At 35.7% G+C, this 17061-nt stretch overlaps 1 non-coding gene across 1 annotated transcript; it reads left to right on the top strand.

Annotated features, from left to right (window-relative positions):
* Positions 1-11816: 11816 nt before the first annotated feature.
* On the top strand, positions 11817-12012 carry LOC121243789. The gene has a single exon (XR_005936281.1). It is a non-coding gene; the product is annotated as a U2 spliceosomal RNA (small nuclear RNA).
* Positions 12013-17061: the final 5049 nt, after the last annotated feature.

The raw sequence follows: 17061 nt of genomic DNA, 5'->3' as shown, positions 1-17061 counted from the left end.
AGAGAGAGAGAGAGAGAGAGAGAGAGAGAGTACAAGAATGCTGTCAAAAACAATTGTCCAAAATGACAAGCCACAGAGCTCCAACAATTGTCCATATAATTTTGAACAAACAAAACAGAAAAGACCTAGATACCTTGCTATATTACAATGAATAAAAAGATGGTCCATTATTTACGTGCTAACTTTGCATGGGCAACATGGATACACCACAGCAATCCTTCTCTTTCTAAGATTGGCCAATATTAAATTCCCCTGATGCAGCAGTACATGTAAAGTGAAGCATAGCTTTATCCTTCCAAATGCTCTTTTGAAGAAGAGGGGTACTATGAAACCGAAACTATTATTTGACAGAAACTAAAACTATGAACCCAAAACTTTCTCAAAGCCAAAACTAAAGCATATTCAAAACATATTTGAAGCCAAAACTATGACAGAAACCAAAATAGGCAAACATGTAAGGTAGTGAAAAGAAGTAGAGGAAAGAGATGAATTGCAGAGAGGAATCGAAGTCTGGAAAGATCTTTTACTGTTATTTCCGTACGTCTCTCTTTGTACAAAGCAGAATGATACCACTAAATATAGGCACTGTTCACTAACAAATTAACAGAAACAGTTGCCCAAAACGACTACCAAATGCTAATTACAAAGAATGAAAAAAATAATGTAAAAAGTAAATAATATGAAAGAAATAGTTTACTATCCTTTATCCAAACGACATGTAGCATTTTTTATATTATGTAATAGCCCCCGGCAAGATGGAGAATAGATGTTTGCTATTCCCATCTTGGAAAGATGAGTCTTGAGAAGGAAAGAAGGTAGAGCTTTAGTAAATATATCGGCTAGCTGGCTGTGAGAAGGAACATGATAAGTAGTGATGCTGCCATCTTGAATCTGGTCCCGAACTAGGTGACAATCCATCTCAATGTGTTTAGTTTGCTCGTGAAAAACCGGATTTGCAGCTATATGTAATGCCTCCTGATTGTCACAATAAAATAAGGCAGATTGGGAATGAGAGATCTGAAAGTCAGCAAGCAAATATCTTAACCAAGTGAGTTCGCAACAAATAGAGGCCATGGAACGGTACTCAGCTTCAGCCGTTGAACGAGAAACAACTGATTGTTTCTTTGTTTTTCAAGAAACCAGTGAGTTACCGAGGAAGATGCAATAACCAGTGACTGAACGGCGAGTGTCGGGACAAGAGGCCCAATCGAAGTCACAAAAAGCCTTGAGTTGGAGCTGAGAAGTGGAGGACAGCAAAATGCCTTGACCGGGGGCAGCTTTGATGTATCTTAATACCTTGTGTGCAGTAGCCATATGTGTGGATGTAGGATGATCCATAAATTGACTCAAAAGCTAGATAGCATAACATAAGTCTGGCCTAGTAAGTGTTAAGTACAATAAACGGCCAATGAGTCGACGGTAGGGACTTGGATCAGCCAAAGGAACACCAGTTGTTTTGCTGATCTTAAAATTCTGGACAAGGTGAATTTTGAGAGGCTTGCTCCCAAGTGTACCCGAGTCCGCTAAAATATCCAACGCGTATTTTCTTTGACATAGATGGATGCCTTTGGATGAACGGGCAACCTCCAAGCCAAGAAAATAACGCAAGGACCCAAGGTCTTTAATTTTAAAGTGACTATTGAGGAAGACTTTGAGAGAAGCAATAGAGGAAGATCAATTTCTAGCCACAATAATATCGTCAACATATACAAGCAATGCAGTAAATGAAGTGCCTTCAGATTTAGTGGAAAGGCTATAATCAGCCTTAGATTGATTAAATCCGAAAGTAAGAAGGGAGGAAGAGAATTTGGAGTACCATTGTCTTGAAGCTTGCTTGAGGCCATATAAACTCTTAAGCAATTTGCACACTTGTTGAGGTCCTCCTTTTGTGTATCCCGGAGGTTTACGCATGTAGATCTCCTCTTCCAAATCACCATGGAGAAATGCGTTGTTGACATCAAATTGATGGATGAACCAGCCTTTAACAGCTGCTACTGAAAGTAAAACCCGAACAGTGACTAATTTAACAACGGGAGAGAAAGTCTCCGTGTAGTCAATACCCTCTTGTTGGGTGAAACCTTTGGCGACAAGCCTAGCTTTCAGCCTCTCAACAGTCCCATCAGAATTAAACTTTGTCTTGTATACGTATTTGCAATCAATTGCTAGTTTTCCAGGAGGCAGGTCAGTGATGAGCCAAGTGTTGTTTTGCCCTAAAGCTTGCAGTTCAGAATTCATAGCTTCACACCAGCCAGGGTCCTTAAGTGCTTGCTTGTATGTTTGTGGGTCAGAAATTGAAGAAATTGAAGTGGAAAAGGCAGTAAATGAGGGAGAGAATTTCTGGTATGTGAGATAGTTTGATAAAGAATAATTGTTACCTGAAACAGTGTCTTCCAGCTTGGACAGCAATGGTGGGGAAGTAGGGAGTATGGCCTGTTGGCAGTGAAAGTCTTGAAGATATTGAGGAGCTTTCCTTACCCTTGTTGTCCTGCGAAGAGGGGGTGTGAGGGAGGAAGGGGTAGTGGTATTTGTGGAAGGAGGGGAGGGGGAATTGTGAGGTGTGGTTGCTGTATTTTCGGGAGAGAGGGTGGGCTGTTCGGAATTATTTGGTGATGGCATGGGATGGGATTGTGTAGCTGTTTGGGGAAAGTCAAGCAGGTCTGGAAGTGGTTTGGTGAAAACAAAATCATTAGGTGAGGGTGGGGAAATGTTGGAAGTAATTGAGTGAAAAGGGAATATTGTCTCATGGAAGACAACATCCCGAGAGATGAAGGTTGATTTGGTGTTAAGGTCAAGAAGTTTATATCCCTTGATGCCAAAAGGATAGCCAAGAAAAATACACATGCGACCTCGGGGTTCAAACTTTTTCCTCCCTTGAGCAAGTGTTGTTACAAAACAAAGTGAACCAAAAATTTTCATGTGTGCATACACTGGTTTTGAGTTAAACAAAAGTTCATAGGGAGTTTTGTTTTGAAGAAGAGGGGTGGGGGTTCAATTGATTAAGTAAGCAGCGGTTAAAACACAATCATTCCAATATTCAAGTGGGAGGCCAGCTTGTATTTTTAGTGCTCGAGCTACATTAAGTAAGTGTTGGTGTTTTCTTTCCACAATGCCATTTTGTTGTGGGGTGGCAACACAACTTCGTTGATGTATGATGCCTTTATTCTTAAAAAAATCTGTCATTTGAAATTCACTTCCATTGTCACTTCGTAAGATTTTGATTTTGTGGTCAAATTGATTTTCAACCAAGGTAGAAAAAGAAGTGATGCATTTTCTGGTTTCTAATTTATTGTGGAGAAGATACAACCAAGTACTTCTTGTGTAGTCATCAATTATTGTTTGAAAAAACTTGGAACCATCATATGCAACAGTTGAGCAAGGCCCCCATAGGTCACAATGTATTATTTCAAAAGGTTTAGAGGTCTTATGTTGGCTGTGAGGAAAAAGCAAACGATGAAGTTTAGCCAATGGGCAAATGTAACAAGGTTTTGTATTAATAGATGAAACATCTTTCTTTACAATGGGATCTGTAATCAGATTAATACAAGGAAAAGAAGGATGACCTAGGCGACAATGCCATAAGTCAGTAACATCCGTATGAAAAATAGAGGCTGAACCAGTAAAAACAGCAGTGGAGAGGGTTGAAAGTCTGGTGACTAAAGTGGAAGGAGGAACCTCAATTCTCAAGAAATGATAGAGGCCACTCCGTACTTCACCCTTCCCAATCGTTGTCCAAGATAAAAGGTCCTGAATAAGGCAACAATCAGACAAAAAAACTAAGCAACAAGTGAGAGCAGTGGCCATTTTTTTTGCAGAAATTAAATTAAATTGGAAAGAAGGTATGCATAAAACTTCATGTAAACAAATTGATGGAGTGAGTTGGATAGAGCCAACGTGAGTGAATGGGGCCTTAGTACCATTTGGCATTTGAATAGAATAATTAACATGGGCAGTGATGGTTGTAAGTAGTGAGGTGCAGCAAACCATATGATCCGTTGCACTGGTGTCAATGATCCAAGGAATATTTGTGGAGTGAAGTGGAACGTGTGTGCATGTAGAGAGACAAAGAGGAATACCAGAAAGGTTCTGTTGCGGGTTAGGTATATTGGCAGAGGTGAGATTGGAATGAATTGAATGGAGGGGAGGTTGAGCAGCAGCAGAAGGTTCCCGTGGCTGGAGCAGAGCTAGTAGTTGCTGATACTGAGCTTGAGTTAAACCCACTCTTCCTTCACTAACCGTATCAAGGTTAGAAGCAGGAGACAAAACAGATTATGTAGCAAGAACAGCGGAATTGGTGTTTTTGTTGAAAAACTTATGGCCCGGCAGATAGCCATGCAGTTTGTAGCACCTCTCCATGGTGTGACCAGATAAGTTGCAGTGAGAACAGACAGGGGGTTCTACATTTCCAGCTTTAAAGCATGTTTCAAACGTGTGACCAGAAATTTTGCAATGTGTGCAATAAGCACGGTCTTTCTTGGAGGTATTTTTGAATTGATTTGTGGTTCTAGCAGGTTGGGTAAAAGGCCTGTTGATGGCTAAAGCCATAGAATCAGGGGATGGATTATGGGAAAGAAGTTGGTGTTGTTGCTCCTGTTATTGAATGAGGGAGAAAATTTTGCTCACGGGTGGGAGGGGGTCTAACAACATAATTTGGTCATGGACATTAGAATAGGTATCATGCAGACCCATAAGAAATTGAAAGACACAATCACGTTGATATCTATCCAAGAGTGTTTTCACAGTTCCACAAGTACACACAGGAATCGGATCATAAATTGAAAGCTCATCCCAAAGAGTTTTGAGCTTACCATAGTAGATACTTACATAGTCTGTGTCTTGATTAAGACTAACTAGAGTTTTCTTCAACTGAAAAATCCGTGGACCATTCTGATGGGAGAATCGGGCTTGAAGATCAAGCCATATGTCGCGCGCATCATTAACAAAAATCACGCTCGACTTGATTGAAGAACTGATGGAGTTCTAGATCCACCACACCACCATGTCGTTGCAACGCTCCCAGAGCTCAAGAAGGGGATCCATGGGTTCGGTTGGTTTGGGAATATCTCCAGAAATAAACCCTAATTTGTTTTTGGCACGGAGGGCCCGTCGCATAGCACGCGACCAAGTGATGTAGTTGTCGGTTGTGAGCAAATCAGTGACAAGAATAATGGCGGGATTGTCGCCGTTATCTAGCCGAAAAGGGTTTCCGGGATCACTCAGGTTAAGGTAGCGGGTCATATTGACGGCACGAGAAGTGGTTGGGTTGGGGTTAGAATGAACAGAGGTATGGATAGAAGAGGAATCCGCAGTTGATCTTCCATAGAGGTGCTTAGGCTCTCGATACCATGTAAGGTAGTGAAAAGAAGCAGAGGAAAGAAATGAATTGCAGAGAGGAATCGAAGTCTGGAAAGATCTTTTACTGTTATTTCTGTGCGTCTCTCTTTGTACAAAGCAGAATGATACCACTAAATATAGGCACTGTTCACTAACAAATTAACAGAAACAGTTGCCCAAAACGACTACCAAATGCTAATTACAATGAATGAAAAAAATAATGTAAAAAGTAAATAATCTGAAAGAAACAGTTTACTATCCTTTATCCAAAAGACATGTAGCATTTTCTGTATTATGTAATAAAACAAGGCAGCTCTTAATTGAGGAAAAATTGCTCATAATCTAGACCCAACGTGAATTAACTTTGACCCCTTCGGTCAAGAACAAAAAGGAATCAACTTGAGAGAGAGAGAGAGAGAGAGAGAGAGAGAGAGAGTACCTTCGCGGGATCAATGAAAAGCCTTGTTTGTGGCCGTCGAACGTTTCCGCAATGTTCAAAAACCCATCTCAGGTCGCGACAAGGTGGAGGGAGGGAGATGGTGGAGGTTAGGGTTTTTGGGTTCAGAAATCATCTCTAGTCTTGGCTACCACTTCGAAGATGGAGGAGAGTGAGAATGGAGGAGGGAGATGCGGAGGTTAGTTTTTAGAAACCCATATCAAGTCTAGGAAAGCTTCAAAGATGGAGGAGGGAATCCGAATGTTGGGTTCGTGTGAAACGCACCGTATCATTTTCCACGTAAACGTTCGTGCACAATCCCTGCGCCAAATCTCCTACATCCATCATTTTCAACATTCTCCCTTGGTGACACTACCGTTAGGCATAATTGATTTTTTTTTTTTTTTTTGTCTTTTTTACATCTATTTTTTTACACTTTTAAATATTTTTTTAAAAATAAAAAATCAAAATATTATTAAAAAATACTTTCTTAATCAGTAAATAAAAAGAAAAATTAAAAAATAAAATAAAATATTCCAACGATAACACCGAGCTATAAGAACTAGTGGTGAGAGTATCATTTTCCTTAATTTTAGGGTGACACTACAGCCACCGCTGGTTCCTGCTGGTTATTTCAGTATTTTGTTTAGCTTTTTTTACATGTATTTTTTTAACACTTTTAAATATATATTTTTTTAAAATTCACAACATCATTAAAAAATACTTACTTAATCACGAAGTAAAAAAAAATAAAAAATAAAAAAATACCAGCAGTAGCTCCCAACGGTGGAACTAGTTTTATCCTTTGAATATTCCCCCACGAATAGATGGGAGTAGGGGTGACAAGTAGTGTTCTCGGATTGTATTCGTGTCTTGTCAAGACATGCACATTATATTATATAGGTCAACACGAATACGACTGATTAAGCTAAATGTGTCAAAATTTCAAACCCTAATACGATCCATTAAAATAACGAGTTGATGCGACACAATATATTTTGACCTATTATTAATTAACTATAAAAAAGTAGATCGACACGACACGACCCATTTCGACCTGTTTCAACCCGTTTTATATTAATGGGTTGAACAGACCCGAATAACCCATTTGACCCAATTAACATAAGTTTACATAAAAATTAAAGTTACAATATCTCCCAAAAATATAAAAATAATTCCTAATGACCAATATCAATATTTTTCATATTTTAACATATAAACCAATATTACAAATTACATTCTAAACAATAAAAGCACAAAACTAAATTAAAATCCAATAGTAAAATCCAAATAATAAAAACACCAAAATCAAAATCCCAACGATCGATACCAAATATTAGTATAAGTCCAAAAGTTACAATCCAAACAATACAAACATAAACATATTATAATAATATTAACTTACAATCTCAATAATAATAAACACAGATCTAGACATCTGATTGGTTTATAGAAGTGGAGTGTCCTCCTTTCTCCTGAAAGAGCCACTTTAATGATCGTTCAATAGCATTAAAATGTCTTCACATATATAAAATACGGCCAAGTCTGCCTCAATGTTTATAAAACTCTAGTTCTCGGCTACAGTTGACTTTGACAAGCTCTTCCAAATTTTCAGCCCTGTCAAAATCAACATTGAAAATTAGCATACTGATGTCATCTTTACCAATATTATAATCTTACTTGATGTCTTTTACTTGAAAAGATTGTAACTGTATATACCAAGCAAGACATCAATACACAAACATTAAGTTTAACTTGTCAAAGATAGGATGTCTCCACTTATTTCATATATGTCCATACAATGACATCATATACTTAACCTGAACAAGAAATATACATTTAGCAAATTTAAGATGCATTGTTCTTATGAACAGTTTATCTAAAGATTAGAGAGATTTTAATGGAATACACTACTCAATTTAAACATACCAAAAAAGGGCTGAACTTAGATTTTTAAGTATAAAGAACTGACAAGAGTGTAGAAAGATATCTTACTCAATTATTTACTCTCTGCAAAACAAACTTGAAAGAAAAGTTTGATCATAGTGTTGGGGCATATTAGAGAAGGTAATCTAGCAAAACATCATTTCTAAGAGGTAAAGCAAAATGAGAGGAGATAGACAAAGGAAAGCAATAAAAATAATTTGGAGTAATAGAAATTTATGTACTTTTTATTTAGTTAAAGAGTAACGTAAATTTTATCAAAATGTTTTGTTAACATTTACCGATTGTATAACAATGCATTGACAAGGACAAATAGCAACCACTAAAGATGCACAAAAAACTAACTATGTGACTTCAAATCAGCTGATAGAACAGAATACCCAAAAGATCAAATGGAACATCTACACCCATTGGGACCTACAATCATATTCAACCCAATCAAAGATGCCAAAAGAGTTATTTTACCAGATTAAAATAAAAGTGAAATATAACTAACAAACATTCTTAATAAAAGTGGATTAGCATGCAGAGACAATCGTAACTAATGCACATAACAACAACAGGAAAAAGCTAATACCTTAGATTTCACAAGACAAGTTGGGACATTTCTCAAGCATTTTGATGCAACTTCTCCATAAGCCCTGACCAATCCACCAGCTCCAAGTTTAATTCCTCCAAAATATCTAAAATTTAAGAGATGTATGCAGTACGAGAATTACAACAATATACTAACCAACTAAAGCTCATGCAGATAACACAGCTAATTGAAAGCAGAGTCCAAGACATGAACTAAATGAAACAAAATGTATTGTCATACAAAAGTAAAAGTAATGGGTTTCTTAAAGATCCCATGAAGGGGAAACTTGAAGATCCAAGCCCTAAATTATCTAATTATTTTCCACATTTTCTTAGTTGCTAAACGGAGCATTACCACTAAAAAAGAAACAAAAAATTTTTCCTCTCGAGAATAACATTAAAATTTCAAGAGAAGGAAAAAATATAGTAAAAGAATATTCCGATGTTAACTATAAAACGTCACCGAAAAAATACACCTTCAAAACTTTTTCCAATGGGCATCCGCAAATCACTACGGAAAGCTTGATTTATCATAAGAAAAAGCTTGACTGTCGAAGAAGTTCAAAAGAAGCTTAGAGAGAGAGAGAGAGAGAGAGAGATGAGAGAGAAAGAGAGAGAGATAGACTAAGAGATAGAGGCTTCACCACTTGAGAGATTGGAACGTCTTCCGCTTGAGAGAAAGGGAGACCAAGAGAGACAATGAGACCGACGGCGATGATCATTAGAGGCTTGCTAGGGGCGACCGGCGACCAACGACAGTGAGATAGAGAGATGAGAAAGAGGGACAACGAGGGAGGTGAGAGAGCTTGAGAGTGAGGGGGCGGCGTGAATGGTGAGTGTGTGAAAATTTGAGATCGATGATGAGAGTCTCTCAGTTAGGGTTTTTTTTAGTTTTTAGGTTTAACGTTATAAGGTTAATTTTAACTCCCTAAACGGGTCCTTGAGTAATTATGTCTTAATAAGTCAACTCGTTTTAACTTGAACTCTTTAACATCAAATTCAAACTATAAAAAACACTACACACTATCAAAGACGAGATATTGTCTTGACTTTTCATGCAACTATATATATTTTAAAGAGTTTTGTTATTCATCATTTCTATATATCACATATTACACTTATTTTTATTTTTATTTATTCTTTTTAAACTAATTAAATTATTTTACTCATCATTCATACACTACATATTTTGTAAGAGAAAAAAATAAAAAAGAAGTATAGTGTTTGGAGATGAAAAGTAGAATTTTCTATTTTAAAATGAAAAATGCTAGGCAAATCGAGAGACTAGACAGACAATGCGACCGATGCCACGTGTCATGTTTTAAATGGCTCATACAAAATATTTAAAAATAAAAAACTATACAAATTTATCTCCTCTTCCCCTTCGCACACCTCCCTCCATCCCCTCTTACTCAGCTGAAACTGCAAAACCGAAGCAATCTCAAAGCTCCACTTCCATTTCCTACAAAAATTGAGCGACAAAGTTTCATTTTCGGCATGGGCCTAAAATGTCTGTGAATATGATATGCTTCTCTCTTACTCCCGCATGTCTCTCTCTCTAAGTGCCTGAAGTGGCCAAAGTGGAGGTTTGAAACCCAAATAGAAAAATACAGAGTTGTTAGCACAAAGCCCATGCCCGAAACTAGCTGGATCAATCTCTTAATTGAACAAGATTGTCGGGTGAAAATAATTTTCATTTTCTTATTCTAAGATCATCATATTCAAGGCAATCATAATTTGTAATTGCCACGTTCAAGACTAATACAATTTGTCATCTTTTTGACGTAGATCTTGACTGTATATGATCATTTGGATAAATGAAATTACCTTTATGGTCTTATAAAAAATAAGTAAATTACCTTTATGGCTATTACTAGTTGTGCTTTAGAATGTATTTACCAATGTTCAGATATCTGCGGCCTCATTCTTCATATCTTGTTGCCATTAAATAGGTTTTAATGAGCCTGAGAAGTATGACCGGAGGTAAACAAAACAACACAAAAAACTAGGAAACAATTTCGACAAAGAACTCCAGAAACTCACTGATTCCATACAAAGATGGAGGGATGGGGGAAAGGGTTATGGGTATCAAGGGAATCTGAAATTGGGGTATTCAGATCCAAAATGGGTTTTTCCCTCTCTCTCTTTTTTCTTCTTCTTTCTTCTTTGACTCCGTACCATTACACTTTTAAAATAAGAAAAATTATAGTCATCATCTTCACATTACACATCACATATAATTTTTTAATTTTTAATTTTTTTTCTTACTAAATATGTAGTGTATAAATTATGAATAAAAAAACTCAATTAGTTTAAGAAGAATAAAAAAAATTAAAAAATTAAAAATAAATATGATATGTAGAGATAATGAGTATCAAAACTATTAAAATAAACATGTTTTTGTAAAAAAAAATTCTACTCATCATCCCCACACATTATATATAATTTTTTATTTTTTTCTTATTAAATGTGTTGTGTATAGATGATAAGTAGAAGAACTCAATTAGTTAAAAAATAATAATAAAAAAATAAATAAAAGTATAATATATGTGAGAATGATAAGTAGCAAATCTCTTTTGTAAAATGATGCTACAAGTTTTTCCTATGATCTGCTCAACCTACGTACCTGAGCTAAAAAAAAAATGTTGCTTTGGTTCTGTTTCTCCTCCAACTTATTACTCATTCTTCACGCTCTGCCACAGATTCAAAGCTTCTCAACGCGTTTCTCAATCAAATCCACGTATGCCTTATGTTATATAATCTCTAAATTTATCCAAATCCTTTGAATGCAGCACCCAAAGACTCGACCCCTTTTCAAGTTCAACTGTCCCAGCCGTTGAAACCGCCCCATCTTCCTTCAGAAACAAAAACCCAAAAGATATTAACATCTTGGTGGTGGGTTCAACTGGGTATATTGGAAAATTTGTGGTTAAGCAGTTGGTTAGCAGAGGATTCAATGCTATAGCCGTTTCTAGATAAAAGAGTGGGATTAGAGGTAGAAGTAGCAACCAGTCTAGCTTGAGTACCGAGAATGCCTCAGGATTTTTAGAATATTTTATTATTATTTATTATTTTATTATATTACTTTTCAGTTATTATATATTATTATTTAATATCTTATTATTATCTTTTTATTATTATTTACTGAAAATCTAATAATACCAAATCCAAACACAAAACAGTTAGAAAGGGAGCAAATCTGTTTTTTTCTGATGTGACCCATTTGGATTCTTTGACAGTCATGGATCAACTGCATACTGTCGCCTGAGATCTTAGAAATCTGCATAAACTTGTGGCCATTTATGGTGTTTCTAATTCGTCCGCTCAAGTTTTGACGTTTTAAGGATACGTTAAAAAAAGAAAAAAGAATTCAAATGTTACCCAATGAGGAAGGCAAATAAAATAATTTATGTTTTACGTTACATACTTCATCAAGGCCACGGAGTCTGCAGAGTCCCAAACCGAATAAGTATATTGAGAGCGAAGCTGAAGCGATCTATAAAAGGAGAAGCAAGCAGCGAGAATAAACATACCTTTCTCGGCCTTTTGGCTAAGATCAAGTGTAGTATCTGTTCTTATCAGTTTAATATCTGATACGTGGTCCAATGGGCCACACGATATTAAATTAATTTTTTTAGGGGAAAGGCCCGCCACAGCAGCTTGCTGCTGGGGTCTTTGAGCGTCGCCCATGCGTTGCACTACTGCATGGGCCTGGCGCACCCCACCCAAATCCCAGTTCAAAACGTTTTCCCCAATACACGAGAATAGAAGCGAGCGTTGAGATTTTATCACAAATTCCTGAAGCCAAATCTGAGATATTGGTTTTGGCCTTTGGAGAGGGGGAGTGGTTGGTCGACTGTGAAGGGCTGACGGGTTTGTGTGAGGTTGAGGGGATTCGAGTGTTTGGGTCTATGTTTGTCAATCGGTCGGAGTGTTTTTTTTTTTATTTTCCATTCTATCTGTTGAGTGTTGAGTCGAGTGTTTGGGGAAAGGAGCAATGAGTCATGGGTTTATGTGTCAGTCGGTCAGTCCTTTTTTCGTTATTTTTCTCTTTCTTATCCGCAGTGGTTGGCTGATTTTTGTTTTATTTTTTTACGTAATTAAGTTTTGACCGTCGGTTTATATATATGATGCTAATACGTCTTTTGTTTTTTTTTTTTATTCCTGTGCCTCCTGTGTGTAACGTCTCTCTCTTTCTCTTTCAAGCTATTCTCCTCCGAAAATCAGGTTTCTTCTTAGCTGTTGACATTCACTCTTTTTTTTCCCCATCTTCTGTATTGGTTCTACTGTCCCTTTTTTTTTTTTTTTTTTTTTTTTTTTCCTGTTTCGTCGCTCCTTCGTATTTCTATGTTCGTTTATCTGTGTTTTTAAAGCCTTGGGTTGTTGGTTTCTTGCTTCTTTTATTTTATTTTTTAAACTTTTGTGATGTAGCGCTCAGGCTTAGCACAAAACCTGCGTTCTAAAAACTTTTGATTTTTACTTATAAAAAGCCCACTTGAGATTAACAATTAATTTTTGAGATAAGTTATGGATTTAAAATTTTATTTAGGAAGTGGATTTTTATTAGGCCTGGATCAAAATCATTTGATATTTTTTTAAAAATTTAGAGTATATAAATATGTTACGAGAAATGGTTTTAAGTTACAAGAATTAATTCTCTAGACCTCCAAGACTGAAGCGTTACAGTTGTTATCAGATGCAGATTTGAGATTCTGCAGACTATAATATTTGAGGTATTGGATATTTGTGGGCTTGAGGAAATAATTTTCAAATTTGAGCTATAGACATTTGTAGACCGTAAAAGATGATTCTATTTGTATTTAAGATTTTAGAATCTGGCAAGCTTTTGGGAATATGTTCTTGGAAATTTGAGGTGTTAGATTGTTTAGATTTTATGAGTTGATTTCATGACGATTGTAGTTTTAAATTCTATAGGCTCTCATTCTGTAGCCTTTACAAAATGATTTGATAAGATTGAAGTTCTAGATTTTGGAGGAAGGTTTAGATTCTGGAGGTATATTGTTACTACGCTTGCGTGCACATTTTTATATAGATACTTTTATAATTTTGAAGTAGTATATATATATTTGTTTTATGATTATAATTAGTTGAATATGTTTATATGAGCTCTATATTTTGAAACATTCATTAAAGATTCAAATTCTCATGATGCCACCTAGTATATATATATATATATTTGTTTTATGATTACAACTAGTTGAATATGTTTATATGAGCTCTATATTTTGAAATATTTATTAAAAATTCAAGTTCTCAGGATGTCACCTCGTCGTCGGGTACAAAACATTTCGGAGCTGAACGTAACTGATGATGAAAGAGAAGCAAATCTGAGTGCTTCTTAAGTACTTCGAGCTGCAGCTCAACAGTTAATAGAGGAGCTCACACAGAATCCCCCAAGTCGCAACTGCAACGGTAATGAAGGAGGTTATTGTACCTTGGAACAGTTCAACCGGATGCACTCTCCTTCATTTGATGGAAAAGGCAAGCCAATCCTTGTGGAGGATTGTGTTCAGGATATCGAGGAGATATTTCGGGTCTTAAACTACATAGATGAACAGAAGGTGTAGTACGCCACCTTCAAGCTAACCGGTGACGCGAAGCGATAGTGGATTTCAGAGAGAACCATCAAAGAAGTTGATGGGAGCGGAGTAGTTAGCTGGCCCTACTTCAAGCAGATCTTCTTTGATCTTTTCTTCCGAAGATCAGTCAGAGACACTAGGGTCAGGGAGTTTGCCAACTTAGTGCAAGAAATCATGACAGTACATCAATACGTTGATAAATTCATTGAGTTGTCATGTTTTGCTTCATATCTGATTGCTGATGAGGAGAGGAAGACTCAAAAGTTTGAAGAGGGACTGAATAACAAGATATATGAACGAGTGGTGGCCTTTCAGATCCAGAGTTTCTTAGAGTTGGTAGATAAGGCCACAATACTCGTGCAGTCTCTCATGAGAAGTGCAGAACTTCAAGATCAAAGGAAGAGAACTACCTCACAAGGATCTTCCTCTAATATTGGATCAAGGGCCGTGGAAGAAGAGAAACGAAGGGACCAGCTCTAGTCAGAGGCAAACGCAGAGAAATCAACCAAATGACCTCTGTAAGTTTTGTAATCGTGCACACACATGAGAGTGTAGAAGGGAGGTGGGGTCGTGTTTTTGATGCGGTAAGACCGAGCACTTTAACAGGGAATGCCCATTACTATTGGAGACAACAAGAAACCCAACCCACCTCCAGGTCCCCAACAGACGATACATGGAAATAATCAGTGTAGAATGGGACCGGCTCGAGTGTTTGCACTGACACTTGGAGATGTTGAGGACGACAACGATGCGATCACATGTACTATGCTCCTTTTCTACTTGAAAGCAATTGTTTTAGTTTAGTTGGGATTATTCATTCTTGCATTTTAATAGAATTTCACTAAGTGTTATAGCTTAGAATATTGAAATTGGGTTGAAGAGAATGTGCATAATTTCCCAAAGGATGACATAGACCACATAGGAATGTACAAGGGTGCGTAGTCTATAATTACAAGCCTAGTAAGAATTGCGCGAATCGACATTGAAAGGGATTAGGCCCAATAATTCATATACACGAGACTCTAACCTTAAGTGTTTGGTTGGTCAATGTGTATAATGGAAGCGTAATGGAAGCGTGAATTTTGAAAATTTGATGGTCTGAAAGTAGACCTTGTGAGGATTCACGAATTAGTGAACTGAGCTCACTTAGGACTTAACCTTGGAGCATTTTATCTTACTATTATTAGGAGGTTGAAATGTTATGTTGAGAGTTCTTTTTATAATTATAGGTGAAGTTTAGTTAAAAAAAATAAAGGAATTATAAGACTTGTAAGTCCATCGTTGAGGTTCATACTTTTAGGTTTGAACATGGGGTCGTGTCTGGAAATCGACACTAGGATTTGGAAAGTTACTGGAGCGAGAGATATTGGAAAGTTAGGATTTTGAAATATTAGGTTTGACATAATAATATAAGTTTAAAATAGGCATGGATTATGAGTGATAAGTATTTTAGTTTTACTTTAGATGCAACAAATTTTGAGGATGAATATTTTTTTATGGGGGGAGGATGTAACACTCGGGCCGGTACCCAGCCCACATTCTAAAAGTTTTTGGGTTTATAGGTATGAAAAGCCCACTTGAGATTAACAAATAATTTTTGGGATAGGCTATAGGTTTAAAATTTTATTCTTGTAAGATGTGGATTCTTATTGGGTCTTATAATTAGGTTAAAATCATTTGATATTTTATGAGAATTTTAGAGTATATAAATATGTTATGAGAGATCGTTTTAGGTTACAAGAGTTAACTCTCCAGACCTCCGATACCGAGGCGTTACATGTTTATTGATATTTTGATCTGTGCTTCTCTTCGGGCTTCTTATTTCAGTGCATGTTTGATTTCGGAAGCTTGTCTTTATATGTATATTTTTTTATCGGTCAATTTTGAAATATGAGTTTTATTTTTTTCCATGACATTGTGTTGATGCCTTCTTATTTTTTTCCTTTTAATTGATCCCATTTATTGGTTTGTTTCTTTTAGGGAATTTGGAGTTTCTAGTTTGCAGTTCGAGGTTTGTATATGGCTTTTAGTTTTTCACCCGGTTTGTATATTGTTTTCATTTTTTGAGTATATATTGTCAGATTTGTATATTTTGTTATTAATAGGTTAATAGATGTTCTTTTGTTTTTTAGTCTAAGAATAGTTAGTATGTTTGTATTATATATTTGGGCCGGTTTGTATGGTATTTGGTTTGATATTTTCTTTTGGTTCATTGTTTTAGGCTTTTAGATTTTTATCTGTTCATCAAAACTCAAGGGTTTTATTAAAAATAGAAACAGGCTTCTCATTCAGCTTGTATAGTATTGAGTTTTATATTTTTTTTGGGTTCATTTTTGTAGGGTTTTAGTTTTTTATCTTTTCTTTAGAACGGAAGGATTTTATAAAAAATAGAGACATGCTTCTCATTGCGTAAAAACTAATTGGACTTAACCAAACATGACTGAATCTGGTTTTGGTTGATGAATTTCTTGTTTTATTTATTTTTTTGTTTGTCATCTATATCTGTCTTTTAAAATTTAAAGCCTTTTTTTTTGGGAAATTTATATTTTTAGCATGTTGAGCATTTTTTTTTTCGTATATATGGTTGGATTTGTATATTTTGGGTTTATCATTTCTACTTGTATTTTGATAAGGTTTAAGAGATTTAAGGAAGTATTTGCAAAAAAGAAATAAAAAGAAATAAAATGGACTTAAGAGAACATTTTTATTTATTTATCTTTCAGAAAAAATATTTGACTTCCATTTTTTTTTTTTTTTTTTGGCATGTTATGATGCTATTTTGAGGTTTGTATGTATGTCTTTAAGTTGCATTTTCAAGTTTGTATATTTTGGTCAGTACTTTTTGGTTTGGAGTTCAGGCTGCTTTGGACTATGTATATATCTTTCAGTTTAATTTTTTCGGTTTCTATATTTGGTTGGCATTTATTTGAGCAAGTGGGTTCAAAATTTCTACTTCTATTTTGATTACCTTCGTTTGAAACTAAATTCATCTCAACTCATCATTACAATTTTTTTAAATTTTAATATAAAATATAATAAACAATTCAAATTTTCAAATCTCAAAATAATAATAATATTAAAAAATAATATTCTAACAATATTTTATAATCTCAACTCAACTCAACTCAGTTCAACATCCAAACGCAGCCTACTTAAAGACTCAACCGCATTTTA

This window comes from Juglans microcarpa x Juglans regia, chromosome 1D, assembly GCF_004785595.1.
Source record: "Juglans microcarpa x Juglans regia isolate MS1-56 chromosome 1D, Jm3101_v1.0, whole genome shotgun sequence".
Taxonomy (NCBI): domain Eukaryota; kingdom Viridiplantae; phylum Streptophyta; class Magnoliopsida; order Fagales; family Juglandaceae; genus Juglans; species Juglans microcarpa x Juglans regia.
Note: the sequence above shows the minus strand (reverse complement) of the source record. Positions and strands in the feature narration are given on the sequence as shown.